Source organism: Salvelinus fontinalis, chromosome 3 (genome assembly GCF_029448725.1).
Source record: "Salvelinus fontinalis isolate EN_2023a chromosome 3, ASM2944872v1, whole genome shotgun sequence".
In the NCBI taxonomy this organism is placed as follows: Eukaryota; Metazoa; Chordata; class Actinopteri; order Salmoniformes; family Salmonidae; genus Salvelinus; species Salvelinus fontinalis.
Window position 1 is genome coordinate 52,854,502 of NC_074667.1, and position 23,148 is coordinate 52,877,649.

The 23,148-nt window shown below is 41.7% G+C and overlaps 1 protein-coding gene across 3 annotated transcripts in view; it reads left to right on the forward strand.

The window, feature by feature from the left end:
* The first annotated feature begins 721 nt into the window (after window positions 1-721).
* The window catches only part of LOC129851113 (caM kinase-like vesicle-associated protein), a 101,794-nt gene continuing 79,367 nt past the window's right edge, over window positions 722-23,148 (forward strand). The window contains exon 1 of one of the 3 annotated variants that reach the window (XM_055917380.1): window positions 722-1,038. The gene's annotated coding sequence lies outside the window, so the exon portion shown is untranslated. Of the gene's footprint in view, window positions 1,039-12,382; window positions 12,822-23,148 lie in introns of those variants that run through there. The other 2 variants (XM_055917381.1, XM_055917382.1) reach the window with 2 other exon arrangements.

The window sequence follows — 23,148 nt, forward strand, 5'->3', positions numbered from 1 at the left end:
CCAAAACAGAGGCGGGGCCTGTTGTGTTATTGTTTCATTTGTGAATTTGTCCTTTAAACAGCTGCATATTATCAAGATATCAAAGTGTCACCAACAAAAATGTAAACATTAGGCCTAGAGCAAATGCAGCATTTGGCATTAATTTTTCACATGTAAACACTTTTCAGTAGTGCTCAAAGAATGTCATTCCATGAGCTCAGCATTTATGGTTCAACTCGAATCAATGAGCCCAATCAGTCCTCCATGACAACAAAATCATAAACTACAGAGTAGGGCTGGCTAATTAGTCCTTCGTTTTTTGGGTTATGCTCAGGTAAAACAATTTAGCTAATCTATACTTCCATATTTCTAAATCCTATTCTTGAATATCAAGGGGTATAACCTTTATTGGAATGACTGGAATTCTGATAGACTTTGATTTTTATTATTATATGTAGTAGAACGTGATGGGTTAGAAGAAGCCTACCTAACAACCCATAAAGTAACATTTAACATCCATATATATATAGCCATCTATGTAAACTTTAACATTGATTTATCCTGCAATAGATTTCGTCGAACTGGTAACACACGTTTTTTTATTCTTCTAATGGCTCTTAAGGAGATAGTAATCTAAAAGTAACTGAACGTAATCAGATTGCGTCACCGGGTTTGGGGTAATACAAAAGTGACGTTACCGATTACAATTTTGGACAGGTAACTAGTAACTGTAAAGGGTTACATTTAGAACGCAACCTACCCAACCCTGAATGTACCACTCCCATTAGATGTAAATCAGATGAACTCGTTCTAATTCGCTCCACTATGCCCCCCACTCACGCGTGTTCCATCCTCTTGTGCATACTTTAATTCCGCCTCTCATTCCCCCCCGAGCTGAACTCGACGCGCGAGGCACAACCGATGGTACAAAGGAGCGCTGGAATTTTCCTAGAAAAAAGTACTAAGTAGAAATAGCGTCATATTTGCAGTTACACCCTAATGTGAACAGTCGAGTGGAAAAAGTCACGGGATTCTACGTTTGAGAAATTTACTGATAAGGTAAGTTGACGCATTTTGAGTTGTCTATCAGGGAGTTGAGCTCACTAATGGATTTTCTCTGTTCCCCACTGAAATCTTTTGTAAAGGTGATAACTACTTTTGCATGCAGAATGTGTTTATTTGGGAATCGTAGCCTATTCTTTATCCAAAAATTACTTTTTTTCAAACACATGTTAATTATATTGAATGGCCTATAAAATCTAACTAGGTTAAGAGTGCCGTTATTTCATGTTTATAGCCTAATACTTGCGATTTTTGCTGATAAAGTGAAGGAGAACGAACGATGCACCAGAATTTACGCATTATGATAGACTAGACTGCTCGAAATTGTTTGCTGTCAAATTGATATTTACCATGCTCGCCTATTGTAAACGACGCGCATGGGTTTGAACAGCCTAGTGAAGCACATCGTGAAGTAGACTATACTTTTGTAAATCTGAGGGCTACAGTTTCGTCAATATCTCTGTTGTAAAAAGTTATATAGCCTAATAAACAGCATCGCACCTTACCCCCGAGTCCAGGTTGAAATGTTCTGTCTCTAGGCTCTTTACTTCACTCCGTTTTATATTTAATAGCCAAATGCAGGCAGAGGAGAAAAATGTCATATGAATGCAGAATAACCGGTATTTGCAAAGATTCCAGTGGCATGTTCAGATGTAAGCTATCAACTTTTTGGCACACCGTCCAACAACATCACAACTCACTCTGAACCTTATATGTTACACATTTGTTGTGGCTAATGTTAGCTAGGTAGCTAACGTTACTTAATTAAGCTAGGGGTTAAGGTTAGGGTTAGGAGTTAGGTTAAAGGGTTAAAGTTAGTGGAATACTTAGCTAACATGTTAGGTAGTTGCAAAGTAGATAAAAAGTAGTAAGTAGGTGCAAAGTTGCTAAAATGCTAAAGTTGTCCGTGATGAAATTTGAACATGCAACCTTTGGGTTGCACGCCAACCCAACCACCCTACACGCCAACCCAACCACCATACTTTCGTTTTTTTCCTTAAGTAACCTTCTGTCTTATGTAACTGTAACAGTATAGCTTCCGTCCCTCTCCTCACCCCTACCTGGGCTCGAACCAGGGACCCTCTGCACACATCGACAACAGCCACCCTCGAAACATCGTTACCCATCGCTCCACAAAAGCCACTGCCCTTGCAGAACAAGGGGAACAACTACTTCAAGTCTCAGAGCGAGTGACGTCACCGATTGAAACGCTATTACCACGCACTCCGCTAACTAGCTAGCCATTTCACATCAGTTACACTCACCCCCATTTTGACCTCCTCCTTTTCCGCAGCAACCAGTGATCCGGGTCAACAGCATCAATGTAACAGTATAGCTTCCGTCCCTCTCCTCGCCACAATCTGGGCTCGAACCAGGGATCCTCTGCACACATCGACAACAGCCACCCTCGAAGCATCGTTACCCATCGCGCCGCAAAAGCCGCGGCTGGGGATGGGCCTGGAGACCTTTATTTAACTAGGCAAGTCAGTTAAGAACAAATTCTTATTTACAATGATGGCCTACCCCGGCCAAACCCGGACGACACTGCTTAGGCTGTGAGACTAGGCTATTTCCCAATCAACCTCCTCATGGTGCTGATGCTGCGAACTGTGCAGCGATGCTGCATGCTAATCAAAAGACAGCACCTATGGGCCTCCCGAGTGGTGCAGCGGTCTAAGGCACTGCATCGCAGTGCTAGAGGTATCACTACAGACCCGGGTTTGATCCTGGGCTGTATCACAACCGGCCGTGATGGCGAGTCCCATAGGGCGGTGCACAATTGGCCAAGCGTCGTACGGGTTAGTGGAGGGTTTGGCCGGGGGGCTTTACTTGCTCATAGCGCTCTAGTGACTCCTTGTGGCGGGCCGGGTGCCTGCAGGCGGAACTCCGTCGTCAGTTGAACAGTGTTTCCTCCGACACATTGGTGGCTTCCGGGTTAAGCAGGCAGGTGTTAAGAAGCGCAGCAATATAGCATAGCTTCAACACCTGTGAAACAGTTGCATAAAGAACTTTACGTTTGTTAAGCCACTGACAATATATAGCATATTTAAACAGTGTATATATTATTATTTTATTTAGGAAAGTGAGCACTTTCTGTCTCCATGATAAGAACAACTGGGAAGCTGATAAAGGATGAGAAATTTGACACTCAGGCGGTCATCAAGCAGTCAACCCAATGACTGACACTTCCATTTAGTCCAAGGTGGCTTAGCAGTTCAGACGTCTTTTCCGTATTGTCTTGTCGTGTCCTGTATATATATATATTTACACCTTTTCTTCACATATCTTTTATTTATTTTATTATCCAAGAACTCAACTACAAAAGCTTTCCTGCAAAAGCTTTCCTGCAACCCGCTTCACCAATTACAATAAGTATTATTTACCTCAATCTGAAAATCCATCGTGGAAGATAGCCAGGGGCTAATTCAGAAGCTAGCCTGAAAGCTAACCAGAAGCTACTCCGATAGCTAGCCAGAAGCTAATCTGTAGCTGCCCCGAAATTAGCCGGTTTGCTAGCTAGCGTTGGTGTTTCAGCTGCCCACGTTTTGCGGTCATCAGCTATTCCTTTAGCTCGATAATCTACCGGCACTTTTGTGCAACGCGACTCGGACCGGAGCATTCCGGGACTTTTTTTCTCTCAGTTTCCCCGGATTCCAACCGCAGGCTCTGGACACTTGCACCTTGATTTCGCAGCTAGCTAGCTGCATACCGTGTGACTATTGGCTTACGTCGACCCCGGAGCAAACTCAAATCATGCTGGAGCTAGCCAGCTGAGGAGTTCCATCACCATCTGGACCCGTTTCTTTTGTTGCTGCTGCAGATACGGAACCCCACTGGGCCTTCACGACTGACTGCCGACGTTATCTGCCCGAGGGATTTATCCAACCGGCAAATCCGTCCCGACGTTACCTGAACGCTCACCTGAGGCCCGCTAATCGTTAGCTGTCCTATCGGCTGCTATCTGAACAAAACCCCACTACACGGAACCTACCGACGGAAACGCACGAGGTATCTACAAACAGACCTCCATCCTATGCTGCTACCGATAGCCATATACCCGGCCAGCTGTCTGGATCGCCACGACCCCAACCAACCTCTACTCACTGGACCCTTACTGATCACTCGATTAAGCATGCCTCTCCTTAATGTAAATATGCCCTGTCCATTGCTGTTCTGGTTAGTGTTTATTGGCTTATTTCACTGTAGAGATTCTAGCCCTGCTCTCTATACCATATCCAACCTCTCAGTTCCACCACCCACATATGCGATGACATCACCTGGTTTCAATGATGTTTCTAGAGACAAGATCTCTCTCATCATCACTCAATACCTAGGTTTACCTCCACTGTATTCACATCCTACCATACCTTTGTCTGTACATTATTCCTTTAAACTATTTTATCGCCCCCAGAAACTTCCTTTTACTCTCTGCTCTAGTAGCTCTAGGCGACCAATTCTCATAGCTTTTAGCCGTACCATTATCCTACTTCTCCTCTGTTCCTCTGGTGATGTAGATGTGAATCCAGGCCCTGCAGTACCTGGCTCCACTCCTATTCCCCAGGCGCTCTCTTTTGATGACTTCTGTAACCGTAATAGCCTTGGCTTCATGCATGTTAACATTAGAAGCCTCCTCCCTAAGTTTGTTTTGTTCACTGCTTTAGCACACTCTACCAACCCGGATGTTTTAGCCGTGTCTGAATCCTGGCTTAGAAAGACCACCAAAAATTCAGACATTTTTATCCCCAATTACAATATTTTCAGACAAGATAGAACGGCCAAAGGGGGCGGTGTTGCAATCTACTGCAAAGACTGCCTGCAGAGTTCTGTTATACTATCCAGGTCTGTTCCCAAACAATTTGAACTTCTACTTTTAAAAATCCACCTCTCTAAAAACAAGTCACTCACCGTTGCCGCCTGCTATAGACCACCCTCTGCCCCCAGCTGTGCTCTGGACACTATATGTGAACTGATTGCCCCCCATCTATCTTCAGAGCTCGTGCTGCTAGGCGACCTAAATTTGAACATGCTCAACACCCCAGCCACCCTACAATCTAAGCTTGATGCCCTCAATCTCACACAAATTATCAATGAACCTACCAGGTACCACCCCAATTCCGTAAACACGGGTACCCTCATAGATATCATCCTAACAAACTTGCCCTCCAAATACACCTCTGCTGTTTTCAACCAAGATCTCAGCGATCACTGCCTCATTGCCTGCATCCGTAATGGGTCAGCGGTCAAACGACCTCCACTCATCACTGTCAAACGCTCCCTGAAACACTTCAGCGAGCAGGCCTTCCTAATCGACCTGGCCGGGATATCCTGGAAGGATATTGATCTCATCCCGTCAGTAGAGGATGCCTGGTCATTTAAAAAAAATGCCTTCCTCACCATCTTGAATAAGCATGCCCCATTCAAGAAATTTAGAACCAGGAACAGATATAGCCCTTGGTTCTCTCCTGACCTGACTGCCCTTAACCATCAGAAAAACATCCTATGGCGTTCTGCATTAGCATCGAACAGCCCCCGTGATATGCAACTTTTCAGGGAAGCCAGAAACCAATATACACAGGCAGTTAGAACAGCCAAGGCTAGCTTTTTCAAGCAGAAATTTGCTTCCTGCAACACAAATTCAAAAAAGTTCTGGGACACCGTAAAGTCCATGGAGAATAAGAACACCTCCTCCCAGCTTCCAACCGCTCTGAAGATAGGAAACACTGTCACCACCGACAAATCCACTATAATTGAGAATTTCAATAAGCATTTTTCTACGGCTGGCCATGCTTTCCACCTGGCTACCCCTACCCCGGACAACAGCACTGCCCTCCCCTCTGCTACTCGCCCAAGCCTTCCCCATTTCTCTTTCTCCCAAATACAGTCAGCTGATGTTCTTAATGAGCTGCAAAATCTGGACCCTTACAAATCAGCCGGGCTAGATAATCTGGACCCTTTCTTTCTAAAACTATCTGCTGAAATTGTTGCCACCCCTATTACTAGCCTCTTCAACCTCTCTTTCGTGTCGTCTGAGATCCCCAAAGATTGGAAAGCAGCTGCGGTTATCCCCCTCTTCAAAGGGGGGGACACCCTTGACCCTAACTGCTACAGACCTATATCTATCCTACCCTGCCTTTCTAAGGTCTTCGAAAGCCAAGTCAACAAACAGATTACCGACCATTTCGAATCACACCACACCTTCTCCGCTATGCAATCTGGTTTCAGAGCTGGTCATGGGTGCACCTCAGCCACGCTCAAGGTCATAAACGATATCGTAACCGCCATCGATAGGAAACAATACTGTGCAGCCGTATTCATTGACCTGGCCAAGGCTTTTGACTCTGTCAATCACCACATCCTCATTGGCAGACTCGACAGCCTTGGTTTCTCTAATGATTGCCTCGCCTGGTTCACCAACTACTTCTCTGATAGAGTTCAGTGTGTCAAATCGGAGGGTCTGTTGTCCGGGCCTCTGGCAGTCTCTATGGGGGTGCCACAGGGTTCAATTCTTGGACCGACTCTCTTCTCTGTTTACATCAATGATGTCGCTCTTGCTGCTGGTGATTCTCTGATCCACCTCTACGCAGACGACACTATTCTGTATACTTCTGGCCCTTCTTTTGACACTGTGTTAACAACCCTCCAGGCGAGCTTCAATGCCATACAACTCTCCTTCCGTGGCCTCCAACTGCTCTTAAATACAAGTAAAACCAAATGCATGCTCTTCAACCGATCGCTGCCTGCTCCTGCCCGCCTGTCCAACATCACTACTTTGGACGGCTCTGACTTAGAATATGTGGACAACTACAAATACCTAGGTGTCTGGTTAGACTGTAAACTCTCCTTCCAGACCCACATCAAACATCTCCAATCCAAAGTCAAATCTAGAATTGGCTTCCTATTCCGCAACAAAGCATCCTTTACTCATGCTGCCAAACATACCCTTGTAAAACTGACCATCCTACCAATCCTCGACTTCGGTGATGTCATTTACAAAATAGCCTCCAAAACCCTACTCAATAAATTGGATGCAGTCTATCACAGTGCCATCCGTTTTGTCACCAAAGTCCCATATACTACCCACCACTGCGACCTGTACACTCTCGTTGGCTGGCCCTCGCTTCATACTCGTCGCCAAACCCACTGGTTCCAGGTCATCTACAAGACCCTGCTAGGTAAAGTCCCCCCTTATCTCAGCTCGCTGGTCACCATAGCAGCACCTACCTGTAGCACGCGCTCCAGCAGGTATATCTCTCTAGTCACCCCCAAAACCAATTCTTCCTTTGGACGCCTCTCCTTCCAGTTCTCTGCTGCCAATGACTGGAACGAACTACAAAAATCTCTGAAACTGGAAACACCTATCTCCCTCACTAGCTTTAAGCACCAGCTGTCAGAGCAGCTCATAGATTACTGCACCTGTACATAACCCATCTACAATTTAGCCCAAACAACTACCTCTTTACCTACTGTATTTATTTATTAATTTATTTTGCTCCTTTGCACCCCATTATTTCTGTCTCTACTTTGCACTTTCTTCCAATGCAAACCAACCATTCCAGTGTTTTTTAGTTTTTATTTTACTTGCTGTGTTGTACTCACTTCGCCTCCATGGCCTTTTTATATTTTATTTATTTATACATATATCTGTTTGCCTTCACCTCCCTTATCTCACCTCACTTGCTCACATTGTATATAGACTTATTTTTTTTCACTGTATTATTGACTATATGTTTGTTTTTACTCCATGTGTAACTATGTGTTGTTGTATGTGTCGAACTGCTTTGCTTTATCTTGGCCAGGTCGCAATTGTAAATGAGAACGTGTTCTCAATTTGCCTACCTGGTTAAATAAAGGTAAAATAAAAAAAATAAAAATAAAAATAATGCCGTGGCAGATTAGTTTTAGAATGACTCCTACAATCAGTCATGCTATTCATTTTCATTACTTGTATTGTGTAATGCTTGACTATTTCTGGCCACACATTCCAGTTGATATAGTACTATATCAGTCATGCAACTTTTTATTTTTCCAGTAATTAATGAGACTTGCGATAGCAAATGTCCCATTCCAAATCTTTGTCATATTTCTGACTTGTTATTATTTAACAACAAGCTCCTTTTACACCATTTAAGCAAAAAAAAAAAAAAAAACACACTTTAAAATGTACAGACCTCAATCAATCAATCAAGTTTATTTTATATAGCCCTTCGTACATCAGCTAATATCTCGAAGTGCTGTACAGAAACCCAGCCTAAAACCCCAAACAGCAAGCAATGCAGGCGTAGAAGCACGGTGGCTAGGAAAAACTCCCTAGAAAGGCCAAAACCTAGGAAGAAACCTAGAGAGGAACCAGGCTATGAGGGATGGCCAGTCCTCTTCTGGCTGTGCCGGGTGGAGATTATAACAGAACTATGCCAAGATGTTCAAAATGTTCATAAGTGACAAGCATGGTCAAATAATAATCATGAATAATTTTCAGTTGGCTTTTCATAGCTGATCATTAAGAGTTGAAAACAGCAGGTCTGGGACAGGTGGAGGTTCCATAACCGCAGGCAGAACAGTTGAAACTGGAATAGCAGCAAGGCCAGGTGGACTGGGGACAGCAAGGAGTCATCATGCCCGGTAGTCCTGACGTATGGTCCTAGGGCTCAGGTCCTCCGAGAGAGAGAAAGAAAGAGAAAATTAGAGAGAGCCAAGATTTTCAAAATGTTCATGAATGACAAGCATGGTCAAATAATAATCAGGAATAAATGTCAGTTGGCTTTTCATAGCCGATCATTAAGAGTTGAAAGCAGCAGGTCTGGGACAGGTAGGGGTTCCGTAACCGCAGGCAGAGCAGTTGAAACTGGAATAGCAGCAAGGCCAGGGGGACTGGGGACAGCAAGGAGTCATCATGCCCGGTTTGCCGTGACGTATGGTCCTAGGGCTCAGGTTCTCAGAGAGAGAAAAAGAAAGACAGAACGAGAGAATTAGAGAGAGCATACTTAAATTCACACAGGACACTGGATAAGACAGGAGAAGTACTCCAGGTATAACCAACTGACCCTAGCCCCCCGACACATAAACTACTGCAGCATAAATACTGGAGGCTGAGACAGGAGCGGTCAGGAGACACTGTGGCCCCATCCGAAGATACCCCCGGACAGGGCCAAACAGGAAGGATATAACCCCACCCACTTTGCCAAGCACAGCCCCCGCACCACTAGAGGGAAATCTTAAACCACCAACTTACAATCCTGAGACAAGGCCGAGTATAGCCCACAAAGATCTCCACCACAGCACAAACCAAGGGGGGGCGCCAACCCAGACAGGAAGATCACGTCAGTAACTCAACCCACTCAAGTGACGCACCCCTCCTAGGGACGGCATGAAAGAGCACCAGTAAGCCAGTGACTCAGCCCCTGTAATAGGGTTAGAGGCAGAGAATCGTTTGTTCCAGACCTGTCTGGAATAGTGTGCTTACACAACTTTTTGATATGTTTTATACTTTTTAAACTATTAAGCTTTTTGTGCTTTTTTTTGTCCATCTTCATTCACTTTAATGTGACTTTTTTAAACATTCTAGTGCTCCCCATTATTAAAAAGTCACATGACTTCCAACATTCCATTCACTATGAACAATGCAACTTTTGACACAAACCAGCTACTTTGACCACTTTCCAAACAAGTTAGACAAACAGTTATTGCATATGAAATCTTACGATACATCTCTGTAATTCAAATATGAAATCAGAATGAAAATATATTCTACCATTCTAACAATATAGCTGTTTTAGTAACAGCATAAAAATCTCAAACTTTAAAAAAAAAACTGAAATTCTGTCTACTTTCCCAAGAAGTTAGACAAAAAGTTAGCGCGCATAAAATCTTCTTCTACTCTGCTATTCACTTTCCCAACAACATGTTAGTGTTTGAAATCTTAGTCTATTTTTCTGCTATTTAAATCTGAAATCGGATCAGAAATATCTTCTAAGGTTTTATGAAGTCTTCCTCTTCGTCTCTGCGTCTCAAATCTGAAATAAGAAAATAAATAACTTCTACCAATCAAGTGGTTCAACTACCACAAAAATTATTTTAAACAGGTAAAGCAAGTCCCAGAATTTGGGGATTTAGAGACCTAGTCTCTAATTAGAGATCTAGTCTCAAATCCAAAATCAATGTAGTTATGGACTGTCATACATTAACACATTTTCTTTTTCATTTATTTATTTGGAGAGATTCCCATAACCACTATGACGTTCTGCATTATCATATTCTTAGACACAAGTTAATATGTATGTCAAATTCAATAATCAACCCATGACAATAAGCCTCCAAATCTATTGCTACAACCCTGTGAGGTAGCTAACAGGGATGTGAGATCAGAAATTAGCTATTTTTATTGCAGCTGGTGAAGCACAATGACGTGACACATTAAGACCATGCTCACTGAAATGAAATGATGCTGGGCACAAGGGCTGCGGCTGCCAGTAACTGGAAGGACACACACACAACTCTGAAATCCCCTGGTTGAAATTCTCTCGGTTGCCTATATACCGATTTTTTTTTTGTCTGGAGTTTAACACATGAAATAGAATGGACTGTGAATACATTTCTGCACTACACGGTCATTCCACCATATGTTGAGTCTCTAAGGAGTAGACTGTGGGGGCTTTTAAGATGGAGCATCGGCATGTAGCCTAGATAGTGTTTAGCAGCATGTGACGTGCCTCATGAGTAACCAGAAGGGGTCCAGCTCTAGACCCCAGGTGGCCTCTGAACAGCAGCAGCAGCCGCCGCTGTAAACAGGAACAGGAACAGACTAGCACATTACTTCGCAGTTTGTACACAATTAGATCTCCAGGGAACATGGCTGGGTATTTCCGCAGTAACGGAATTACGCTGAGACTCAGATTCTTCACTTTAAAATGTATGCCAAACAAAAAACATTGATTTAAAGTTTAACTAACCATACAACTCTATGCACAACACAGGAGGTTGCTGGCACCTTAATTAGGACGGGCTTGTGGTAAGGACTGGAGCGGAATTAGTGGAATGATATCAAATAAATCAAACATATGGTTTCCATGTGTTTGATGCCATTCCATTTACTCCTTTCCAGCCATTATTATGAGCTGTCCTCCCTTCAGCAGCCTCCTGTGATGCACAATGACTACTTTGAACAATTTACATGGAATTCCCCGGCTCTCAGAGTTTAAGATTGGGTCTCCCCACGTTTCTGTATGACTTGTTTGTGTGTGCGCTTTGTCCACAGTGTATGTGCATGTTTGAGAGATGTGAACATAAACAGTTACTAAAGCAATGTTGGCGCTAAAAAGTTATGACACGATTGTCCTTGTAATATATTAGCACACTGAGGCAGGGATATGGGTAAAAGAACAATGTTTATGTGATGTCATGGGTCAGGTGCAACTACAGATGATCACATGCAGTAGGTAGTAACCTTCATGCGCCACCTTCAGGCACTCCAGGTAAGTACATGTACATACAGTACATGACATCTCCCTTTCTTTAGATAATTTTTTTTCAAAACAATGTTTTCTTTCAACTCAGTGTTTCACAGTGCAAACAATAAACTTAGCTTTTTTCTTCATAACATAGACACCCCAATTGTCATCACATTGTTCTTATTAATTATTTTTAAAACTTTTTTTTCTCAATAGTTTGTTTGAACTATAAACACTGACATCATTTTCAGTATAGTCTTTCAGTACTGGTAATGTTTTGGCATTCTGATAGGTCTTCCATAACGAGTTGAATTCACTGGTGTGTCAGTGTTTACATTGTTGGTTTCTATTGTTTGTTTTGGTGTTATTGGTGCTGGAGAACACACAGGTGAGTAGTTTGCTTCCAGGCTGACAATTGTTTCAGGTTCTCTTTCCACCGGATAAGGTACATCCATTATGGTTTCTCTCCGTGTGTGTTATTTCATGTGTTTTTAACTAGTGTCTCAGGTTCCTTCTGTAGATTCTCTCGTTTGGTGTTTGTACTATGTATGAACTTGGCTGGTCATGTATTCCAAAGCACAGTTGCTGGTTGCCATTTGTTATCTTGTCTGATCCTGACTGGATCTCTTTCCTTCATGACCGAAAGCTTACATGTGCCTTGGTCAAAGTAGTGTTTTTGTCTCTGTTGTCTGCTTGTGAGACGACAGCTGACATGCTGATAGAGTCCTGGCTTTAACAATCTCTTTGATGTCGGAACTTTGTCTTCAGCCTCCTTCCCATTAGTAGCTGTGCAGATGAGACCTACTCCATCCAGGGGTGTGTTTCTGTACTCAAGTAGAGCTATGTAAGGATCTCCATTGCTGTTTTGTGCTTTTTTCAACGGGTTCTTCAGTCTGAACTGCTCTCTCAGCTTGGCTGTTTGACTGTGGAAATCCAGGGCTCGACGTGACATGTTTGAACTCAGGCGCACAGCTTGAGGATAGTCCTCGTTGAGAAAGATATATGTACCTCTCAAGTAGAGGTCGACCGATTAATTAATTTCAAGTTTTCATAATAATCGGAAATCGGTATTTTTGGACACCGATTTGGCCGTTTTTTTTTTTTTTACACCTTTATTTAACTAGGCAAGTCAGTTAAGAACACATTCTTATTTTCAATGACGGCCTAGGAACGGTGGGTTAACTGCCTTGTTCAGGGGCAGAACGACAGATTTTTACCAGCTCAGGGATTAAATCTTGCAACCTTACAGTTAACTAGTCCAACGCTCTAACCACCTGCTTTACATTGCACTCCACGAGGAGCCTGCCTGTTACGCGAATGCAGTAAGAAGCCAAGGTAAGTTGCTAGCTAGCATTAAACGTATCTTATAAAAAACAATCAATCAATCATAATCACTAGTTAACTACACATGGTTGATGATATTACTAGTTTATCTAGCGTGTCCTGCGTTGCATATAATCGATGCGGTGCGCATTCGCGAAAAAGGACAATCGTTGCTCCAGCGTGTACCTAAACATAAAAATCAATGCCTTTCTTAAAATCAATACACAAGTATATATTTTTAAACCTGCATATTTAGTTAATATTGCCTGCTAACATACATGTCTTTTAACTAGGGAAATGGTGTCACTTCTCTTGCAACAGAGTCAGGGTATATGCAGTAGTTTGGGCCGCCTGGCTCGTTGCGAACTGTGTGAAGACTATTTCTTCCTAACAAAGACAGCCAACTTCGCCAAACGGGGGATGATTTGGCAAAAGCGCATTTGCGAAAAAAGCACAATCGTTGCACGACTGTACACAGCCATAAACATCAATGCCTTTCTTAAAATCAGGACACAGAAGTATATATTTTTAAACCTGCATATTTAGCTAAAAGAAATCCAGGTTAGCAGGCAATATTAACCAGGTGAAATTGTGTCACTTCTCTTGCGTTCATTGCACGCAGAGTCAGGGTATATGCAACAGTTTGGGCCGCCTGGCTCATTGCGAACTAATTTGGCAGAATTTTACGTAATTATGACATACATTGCAGAACCTTCAATGTTAACAGGAATATTTAGATTTATGGATGCCATCCGTCGAGATAAAATACAGAACGGTTCCGTATTTCACTGAAAGAATATACGTTTTGTTTTCGAGATGATAGTTTCCGGATTCGACCATATTAATGACCTAAGGCTCGTATTTCTGTGTGTTATTATGTTATAATTAAGGCTATGATTTGATAGAGCAGTCTGACTGAGCGATGGTAGGCACCAGCAGGCTCGTAAGCATTCATTCAAACAGCACTTTCGTGCGTTTTGCCAGCAGCTCTTCGCAATGCTTCAAGCATTGAGCTGTTTATGACTTCAAGCCTATCAACTCTCAAGATTAGGTTGGTGTAACCGATGTGAAATGGCTAGCTAGTTAGCGGGATGCGTGCTAATAGCGTTACAAACGTCACACACGCTGAGACTTGGAGTAGTTGTTCCCCTTGCTCTGAATGGGTAACGCTGCTTCGAGGGTGGCTGTTGTCGATGTGTTCCTGGTTCGAGCCCAGGTAGGGGCGAGGAGAGGGACGGAAGCTATACTGTTACACTGGCAATACTTAAGTGCCTATAAGAACATCCAATAGTCAAAGGTATATGAAATACAAATCGTATAGAGAGAAATAGTCCTATAATTCCTATAATAACTACAACCTAAAACTTCTTACCTGGGAATATTGAAGACTCATGTTAAAAGGAACCACCAGCTTTCATATTTTCTCATGTTCTGAGAAAGGAATTTAAACGTTAGCTTTCTTACATGGCACATATTGCACTTTTACTTTCTTCTCCAACACTTTGTTTTTGCATTATTTAAACCAAATTGAACATGTTTCATTATTTATTTCAGGCTAAATTGATTTTATTTATGTATTATATTAAGTTAAAATAAGTGTTCATTCAGTATTGTTGTAATTGTCATTATTACAAAAACATTTTTTTAAATTGGCCAATTAATCGATATTGGCTTTTTTTTGGTCCTCCAATAATCGGTATCGGCGTTGAAAAATCATAATCGGTCGACCTCTACTCTCAAGTTCTTTGCTCTTTCCAGAACAGCTACAGGGGTTCGTCCTTTAAAAATTGCATCGTACTGCAGCACAGCTTGCATGGTGCCGCAGAATTCTATGGCACGTTATTTAAGTGTCAGCCACTGTAACCATTAAAGCTAGTAAGTGCTAGTTTGACCACCAGAGGGCATCTCTGAGAAGCATTTGATAGCCTTCAATTGTGTCTGTATTTGAGAATGTAAAACCTTTTTTTGTAAGAACATAGTATCTGGGACTGATTCTAAGAAATGTTGCTTAATTAATTTGCATAATATTAGGGGATATCTATTCCAAGAAAACCCTCAGGGTTTTTGCAGTACAACGTGATGGTCGGGAGTAGGCTACAGTACTAAGAGCATAACATTTATACACCCTAATTGTATAATTGTAGACTAACCAACACCCAAGTGGAGATTCAGTGAAAATAAAAATCTCATTGATTTATCAAGACCAGTCCCCATGCTTGTCTCAGAGCAGCGCAAAACAGTGCTAAAATAGTTGACCACCTGGGGTCTAGAGCTGCTCTTTAAATAAATAAGACCTACACAACTTTTAACAGCACGTTACTCAACACTAGTGAGACTCATGTCGCCTATGGTAGGCACACAGTATATCGGGGGAAAAAATCCAATGACGTGACCGACAATAATTACATATCAGTCTCCCGGCACAGGTATCGAACCTGCATCTGTAGCAATGCATTTTGATGCAGTATCCTAGACCACTGCGCCAATCGGGAGTGCTTATTTAATACTATACATGGTGTCCATGTCAGGATAGCCTATCAAAATAAAGAAAGTCACACACTCCATGTGTAAACTCCCAGCAATTTAATGGGTATTTACCAACGTTTCGGCATCACTGTGCCTTCCTCAGGGTAATGTCATGAATACTTGAACCAGGTTATCTAGACAAACAGTACAATTAGTGTAACCAATGACAATAGTGAGGGGTTTGTCATAATGATTAAGTTAATTAAAATGAAATCATGAAACTGTTAAAAAATAGTATATGGCATATTAAATATATTACGCTATTGTTATCATATGGAAACAATGGAATATCGTACATCATATTGGCATCAACATACATTATTGTTTCATTCAATTTCACATAATAATTTCGTATTTCATAACATTTTTGTTACATGTAATCTTTTGGTTCAACCTTAATATATAATGAGCATCATCAACAGGGGGAACATATTAGGTGTACGCTAATAAGTTGTAAAAATCATTTTTCAATTTATAAGACTTGTTCATAAAGAAAAAATTTGTTCATAAGAGCCTGAGATCAAAGTAAATTTTCAGACCACCAGGGGTCAGTGTTTTTAGATAGGATATCCAGTAAGCCTCCCTTTGTAGGCTTTTCCACATGAACAGGTGATGAGATAGATTACTCCCTTGTACTCCCTTGGTCTTGCATGAGATGATACCCGTAACAGGGATCTTTCGAACTGTATGTGGGTGTCTGAAGAAAGACGTTTTTATAGTGCTATTGCACTGTGCACATGAGCCACATTTGTAGTTCCCATTTGGGATAGATAAGAGTATCTGAGTAGGCTCAGGGGGCATGTCAGATCTCACCGAATTATCTCCAATATTGCAACCACGCTTATAGATCACCACCTCCTTGAAGAGGGGGATGACCAGGGATGTTCTTTTGATAAGTGTGTGAATTTGACCATTTTCCAGTCATGCTAAGTATTCAAAATATAATGAGTACTTTTGGGTGTAAAGGAAAATGTATGGAGTAAAAATTACATTATATTCTTTAGGAATGTAGTGAAGTAAAAGTAAACGTTGTCAACAATATAAATAGTAAAGTACAGATACCCCAAAAAACTACTTAAGTAGGACTTTAAAGTAGTAGGTCTTTAAAGTATTTTGACTTAAGTACTTTACACACTGAAATGTGTCTTCCGCATTTAACCCAACCTCTCTGAATCAGAATGAATAAATTTGCAACATTTCTTTAAATGTACCTGTTTGCACATTGTAGAAAATGCATCTTCCAATTGCAATGTCTGCCTATGCCCACACACAGTAAAAAAAGAAGAAGTCATATCCTCAAACACCAAGTTAGGCATAGGTTACCTCATTTCAAAATAGGCCATTACTGTCAATAGTGAATTATTATTCTTCACATTCTACCTGTGAAACGTCCAGACTGCATCTCCATGCCAATCAGCTTGATCTCAATCAGTTTCGTGGGAATATGTATTTAGATCTTCTTGAATTACTGTTTTGTGGGCGAATTAGAGCAGATGGTGTTAACAAACTATTAGCCTTTATTGTATTTTGTTTCAATCGAAGCATATATCCTGCCTAGTGGCACGCTCTGTTGAGTTTTGCGCATGAGAAAAACAATCCTAACCATCCTAAAATCTCATTAGAAATGTTGTTTTTGGTGTAACAGTAACATCATAGGCCTACAATGCTATGTTATTATATTCGGTTCTGTAAAATGCAAATTAATCATTATGTTATCTTGCGAGACATTGATTCAGCTTTGATCTAACTTTACTAAACAAGCACCATTGTGAGAAGTAATAATCTTCTTTTTATGTAAAAAAAATGTTTTACCCCTTTTTCTCCCCAATTTCGTGGTATCCAATTGGTAGTTACAGTCTTGTCCCATCGCTGCAGAGCTGAGAGCCATGTGTCCTCAAACACGACCCAGCCAAGCCGCACTACTTCTTGACACAATGCCCACTTAACCCGGAAGCCAGCCACACCAATGTGTCGGAGGAAACACCGTACACCAGGCAACCGTGTCAGTGTGCATGCGCCCGGCCCGCTACAGGAGTCTTGATGAAATGTCATTTTAAGCATTTGGAGCGCCGTTTGTGGTGCTGAAAGGACAGCTCCAGGATCGCGCAATGATGTCAAATAAGTTTTGTGGTGCTGAAGGAAAGCTGTCATTCGACCAGTTCAGGAACAAACAATCATTTGCAGTTGGCTTATAGCCTAATAGTCTTACGACTACGTGGTATAGATATTTGTAGGCTATAGCTTAATGTAAATACAAATACATATAGCATAATATCATTGCACTGTTTGCGAGAACAGTTTTATTGTGAGTAGGCATTTCATTGTATTTTGTAGCTTACATGCTGTATCATAAATAAACTTTGATTTGATTCGCTTCAACACATTGTTACAATTGTGTTTCGTGTAGGCTTACCCTGGTGTGACGTTTTGATAGCCATGTAAATGTCTCTCGGACAAGGTGACTTTTATCAATATATTCTGCTCTATTTACTCTCAGATTCGAAAATGCTAATTAGCATCAAAGTAGACATCATGCAAATCCCTGCAAGCTCCTGCACGTCATATCTAGCTGGCACCTTTGCTAAGATATGCTATTCAATTGGCTACATCTGTCAGTATAAACTTTGAAAAAATATATTGACCTCATTCACCTAGAAGATATAGCACTACACCACTGGTCATGTGGTGAGGTCAGGTGTTTGTGGTTGACAGCATGCAACTCTCTGATTTGTTTTAATCCCAAATGGATGGAGTTGAGACTGGGAGTTGATACAGGTGGCTTCCTCCCTGGCATGCAGCTACCGCCCAATGGGTTTCCTGCCTACCTGTCTGATTTTAGCAAGGCCATTCACTCCTCCACTCTACTGAAGATGAATTACATGTCTTGACACACAGCTTAGACCAGGGCTCTCCAACCCTGTTCCTGGAGAGCTACCCTCCTGTAGGTTTCTCCTCCAACCCCTGTTGTAACTAACCTGATTCAGTTTATCAACCAGCTAATTATTAGAATCAGCTAAACTAGATTAGGGTTGGAGTTAAAACCTACAGGACGGTAGCTCTCCAGGAACAGGGTTGGAGAGCTCTGGCTTAGACATTGTCAGTGTGGGGAGGCAAGGGCAACAGCATTAGAGTACAGTAAAACTTTTCACTGTGGTCTTTCATTAGATTGAAGTGTCAGTGATGGGACTGTTGCGAGAATGAGAATAGCAGCCTTTTGGGTGGAGTGAAAGGTTCATATTTCCACAGACGAGAGCGTTTAATGATTTGAAGGCAGTGATAACATCCCAAGAGTTTGAAAGTATTAGATCTACTTGAGTAATAAGATAAGACTGTAGTTCATTCACAACTAACAACATTTGAATTGAGAGAATAGTTTTTCCTTTGATGTGTAGAATCAAAGATATTAAACTTCTCCAGTCTGACAATGTTATATTGACTTTGCATAAGTGATTAGCCTCAATCTCATTTTATACATATTTTCTATTCTATTATAGCAAACGTGTCTTATATTGTTTCCTATATGTGACAGCTAAGCATAACAACAGCACTGTTTTTCCTCTGCCATAGTAATAGAAGACGTAAAATAGTCTGTTACTCTGTTCTCCCCTTTAATGTTATCCATCTCTCTATGTCTAAGTTGATGTATAATAGTATTAGTTAATGGCCCCCATTATAATGCATTGCATTTCATTGCTCTTATTGACTGACCAAAGGTAATCTGCTATTTTTATTCTTTAGAACCGCTACTAGCTAGTAGTCAGTTAGCCACTGCTAGCGGTCTTCACCGTTAACTTGGACATCAGCCAGCCTCAGCTCGGTCAATACCTGCCAGTCTGCTCAGCTCGATCAGCTGGGCTAGACAATCTGGACCCTCTCTTTCTAAAATGATCTGCCGAAATTGTTGCAACCCCTATTACTAGACTGTTCAACTTCTCTTTCATATCGTCTAAGATCCCCAAAGATTGGAAAGCTGCCACAGTCAAAGGATCCCCTCTTCAAAGAGGGAGACACTCTAGACCCAAACTGTTCTAGACCTATATCCATCCTGCCCTGCCTTTCTAAAGTCTTCGAAAGCCAAGTTAACAAACAGATCACCGACCATTTCGAATCCCATGGTACCTTCTTCACTATGCAATCTGGTTTCCGAGCTGGTCATGGGTTCATCTCAGCCACGCTCAAGGTCCTAAACGATATCATAACCACCATCGATAAAAGACAGTACTGTGCAGCCGTCTTCATCGACCTGGCCAAGGCTTTCGACTCTGTTAATCCCCGCATTCTTATCGGCAGACTCAATAGCCTTGGCTTCTCAAATGACTGCCTCGCCTGGTTCACCAACTACTTCTCAGATCGAGTTCAGTGTGTCAAATCGGAGGGCTTGTTGTCCGGACCTCTGGCAGTCTCTATGGCGGTGCCACATGGTTCAATTCCCGGGCCGACTCTTTTCTCTGTATATACCAATGATGTCGCCTTTGCTGCTGGTGATTCTCTGATCCACCTCTATGCAGACGACACCATTCTGTATACATCTGGCCCTTCTTTGGAGGTTTGTTAACACAGTGTCCAAACGAGCTTCAATGCCATACAACACTCCTTATGTGGCTTCCAACTGCTTTTAAATGCTAGTAAAACTAAATGCATGCTCTTCAACCGATTCCTGCCCGCACCCGCCCGCCCGACCAGCATCACTACTCTGGACGATTCTGACTTAGAATATGTGGACAACTACAAATACCTAGGTGTCTTGTTAGACTGTAAACTCTCCTTCCAGACTCACATTAAGCATCTCCAATCCAAAAATCTAGAATCAGCTTCCTATTTCGCCACAAAGCCACCTTCACTCATGCTGCCAAACATACCCTTGTAAAACTGACTATCCTACCAATCCTTGACTTCGGCGATGCCATTTACAAAATACTAAATGAACTGGATGTAGTCTATCACAGTACCATCTGTTTTGTCATCAAAGCCCCTTATACTATCCACCACTGCGACCTGTATGCTCTCGTTGGGTGGCTCTCGCTACATATTCGTCGCCAAACCCACTGGCTTCAGATCATCTTTGCTAGGTAAAGCCCCGCCTTTTCTCAGCTCACTTGTCACCATAGCATCACCCACCAGTAGCACGCGCTCCAGCAGGTATATTTCACTGGTCATCCCCAAAGCCAACACTTCCTTTGGCCGCCTTTACTTCCAGTTCTCTGCTGCCAATGACTGGAACGAATTGCAAAAATCACTGAAGCTGGAGACTTATATCTCCCTTTTAACTTTAACCTGTTGAGGATGGGGGCGCTGTTGTCACTATTTATGCTAATCGTGTAATTTTTGAAACGGCTTCCCACAAAATTCTTGATCGTACAATATGCATATTATTATTATTATTGGATAGAAAACAGTCTATAGTTTCTATATGAGTTGAAATTTTGTCTCTAAGTGGAACAGAAGTCATTCTACAGCAATTTCCCTGACATGGAGTCAGATTTCAGAAATTTTGGCCCCTGATCTGGAGTCAGTTAAAAGGCCGCAGTTATTGCTATGAGTATACGGACACTGCTTACGTCTTCCCCTGGATGCCTTTACGTGATGACGATTTGAATGGGGTCGATTGCGCGTTCACAGGCACTACAAATTAAAAAACCCTGTAGCTAGGAACTCTTTTCTTGCTGCGTAATGCGCCTGGAGGACATCGACCCGCACTTGTTCCAAGCATTAGTGGAGGGAGTAATATTACTCTGGTCATGTTTCTACTCGTTATGGGAGTTAAAAACATCATAAGGTAGTTAATTTAAAGCGTTTTATAGCAATTTATATCCGTTTAGTGCGATTTTGGGACATTTATTTCTGAAACGCTGTGAATTGCTGGGCACGCTTCCAGTTCATCCCGAACGCAGTTGGCATTTCCACATGGCAAGAGGACAGCTTTCCACCAAAAGACGATTAGACCCAAGAAAGGATCCTTTGCCCAAGATACTGATGGAAGAACAGCTCAAAGTAGGACATTTTTATTATGATAAATCGTGTTTCTGTCGAAAAATGTTAGTGGCTTAGGACGCCATGTTTTTTGACGTAGCTTCGCTTGGCGCAAACTGTATTGAAAAGTAAGGATAATTTAAAAAATGTAATTCCGCGATTGTATTAAGAATTAAATTGTCTATCAATCCCTGTCCACCCTATATTTTTTAGTCACGTTTATGAGTATTTATGTATAAGAGTAGATCACTGTCTAATATGGCGCACGGACATTTTCTCACCAGCTGGGCTACATTTCACATTGTCTAACCATGATTTTGGTGGCTAAATATAAACATTTTCGATCAAACTCTATATGGATTGTGTAATATGATGTTACAGGAGTGTCATCTGAAGAATTCTGAGAAGGTTAGTGAAAAAATTAATATATTTTGGCGATGTTGACATTATCACTCACTTTGGCTAGAATCAATGCTGGGCTGCTATGTGCTATGTGCTATGCTAATATAACGATTTATTGTGTTTTCGCTGTAAGACACTTAGAAAATCTGAAATATTGTCTGTATTCACAGGATCTGTGTCTTTCGATTAGTGTATGCTGTGTATTTTTACGAAATGTTTGATGATTAGTAAGTAGGTAAACACGTTGCTCTATGTAGTTTTTCTTGTCCATTTGTGACGGTGGGTGCAATTGTAACCTATGACATCTACCTGAAATATGCACTTTTTTCTAACAAAACCTATCCCATACCATAAATATGTTATCAGACTGTCATCTGATGAGTTTTTTTCTTGGTTAGGGGCTATAAATATCTTAGTTTAGCCGAATTGGTGATAGCTACTGGTGTTGGTGGACAAATAAAAGATGGTGGATTATGCTAATGTGTTTTTAGGTAATAGATGTACATCTTTACATATTGTGTCTTCCCTGTAAAACATTTTAAAAATCGGACATGTTGGCTGGATTCACAAGATCTGTGTCTTTCATTAGCTGTATTGGACTTTAATGTGTGAAAGTTAAATATTTTAAAAAAATATTTTTTTGGAATTTCGCGGCACTGGTTTTTCAGTGGGGGTGGGGGGGGAGTGCCGCTAGCGGCACCCTCATCCTAGACAGGTTAAGCATCAGCTGTCAGAGCAGCTTACCAATCACTACCTGTACACAGCCTATCTGTAAATAGCACACCCAACTACCTCATCCCCATATTGTCATTTATCTTTTTGCCCTTTTGCACCCCAATATCTCTGCTTGCACATCATCATCTGCACATCTATCACTCCAGTATTAATGCTAAATTGTAATTATTTCGCCTCTATGGCCTATTTATTGCCTTACCTCCCTAATCTTCGACATTTGCACACACTGTGCATAGATTTTTCTATTGTGTTATTAACTGTACGTTTGTTTATGTGTAACTCTGTGTTGTTGTTTTTGTCGCACTGCTTTGCTTTATCTTGGCCAGGTCGCAGTTGTAAATGAGAACTTGTTCTCAACTGGCCTACCTGGTTAAATAAAGGTGAATAAATAAATAAAAATGTATCGGCTGTCCTCATTTTCCCTGACAATAAATAGAATCTTTCCACTGTTGAATGTGTAACTGCCTCCTAGAAATGGGTCACATTCCATTACTCTCATCATTGGCGCTACTTTCTCCTCCCTCTATCTTCTGTTGATTTGAATCAATAGGCTGTTGGCAGCAGCAATATATTTGCCTTGTTTCCTTCTTAATCCTTAACCCCCAATAAGGAAGTTGGAGGTGATGGATGTCCGGTGTGGGGGCTTCGAGGACAAACATGGGCCGGTGTGGGGGCCTTGAAGAAAAAAATGGTCCGGTGTTTGGGC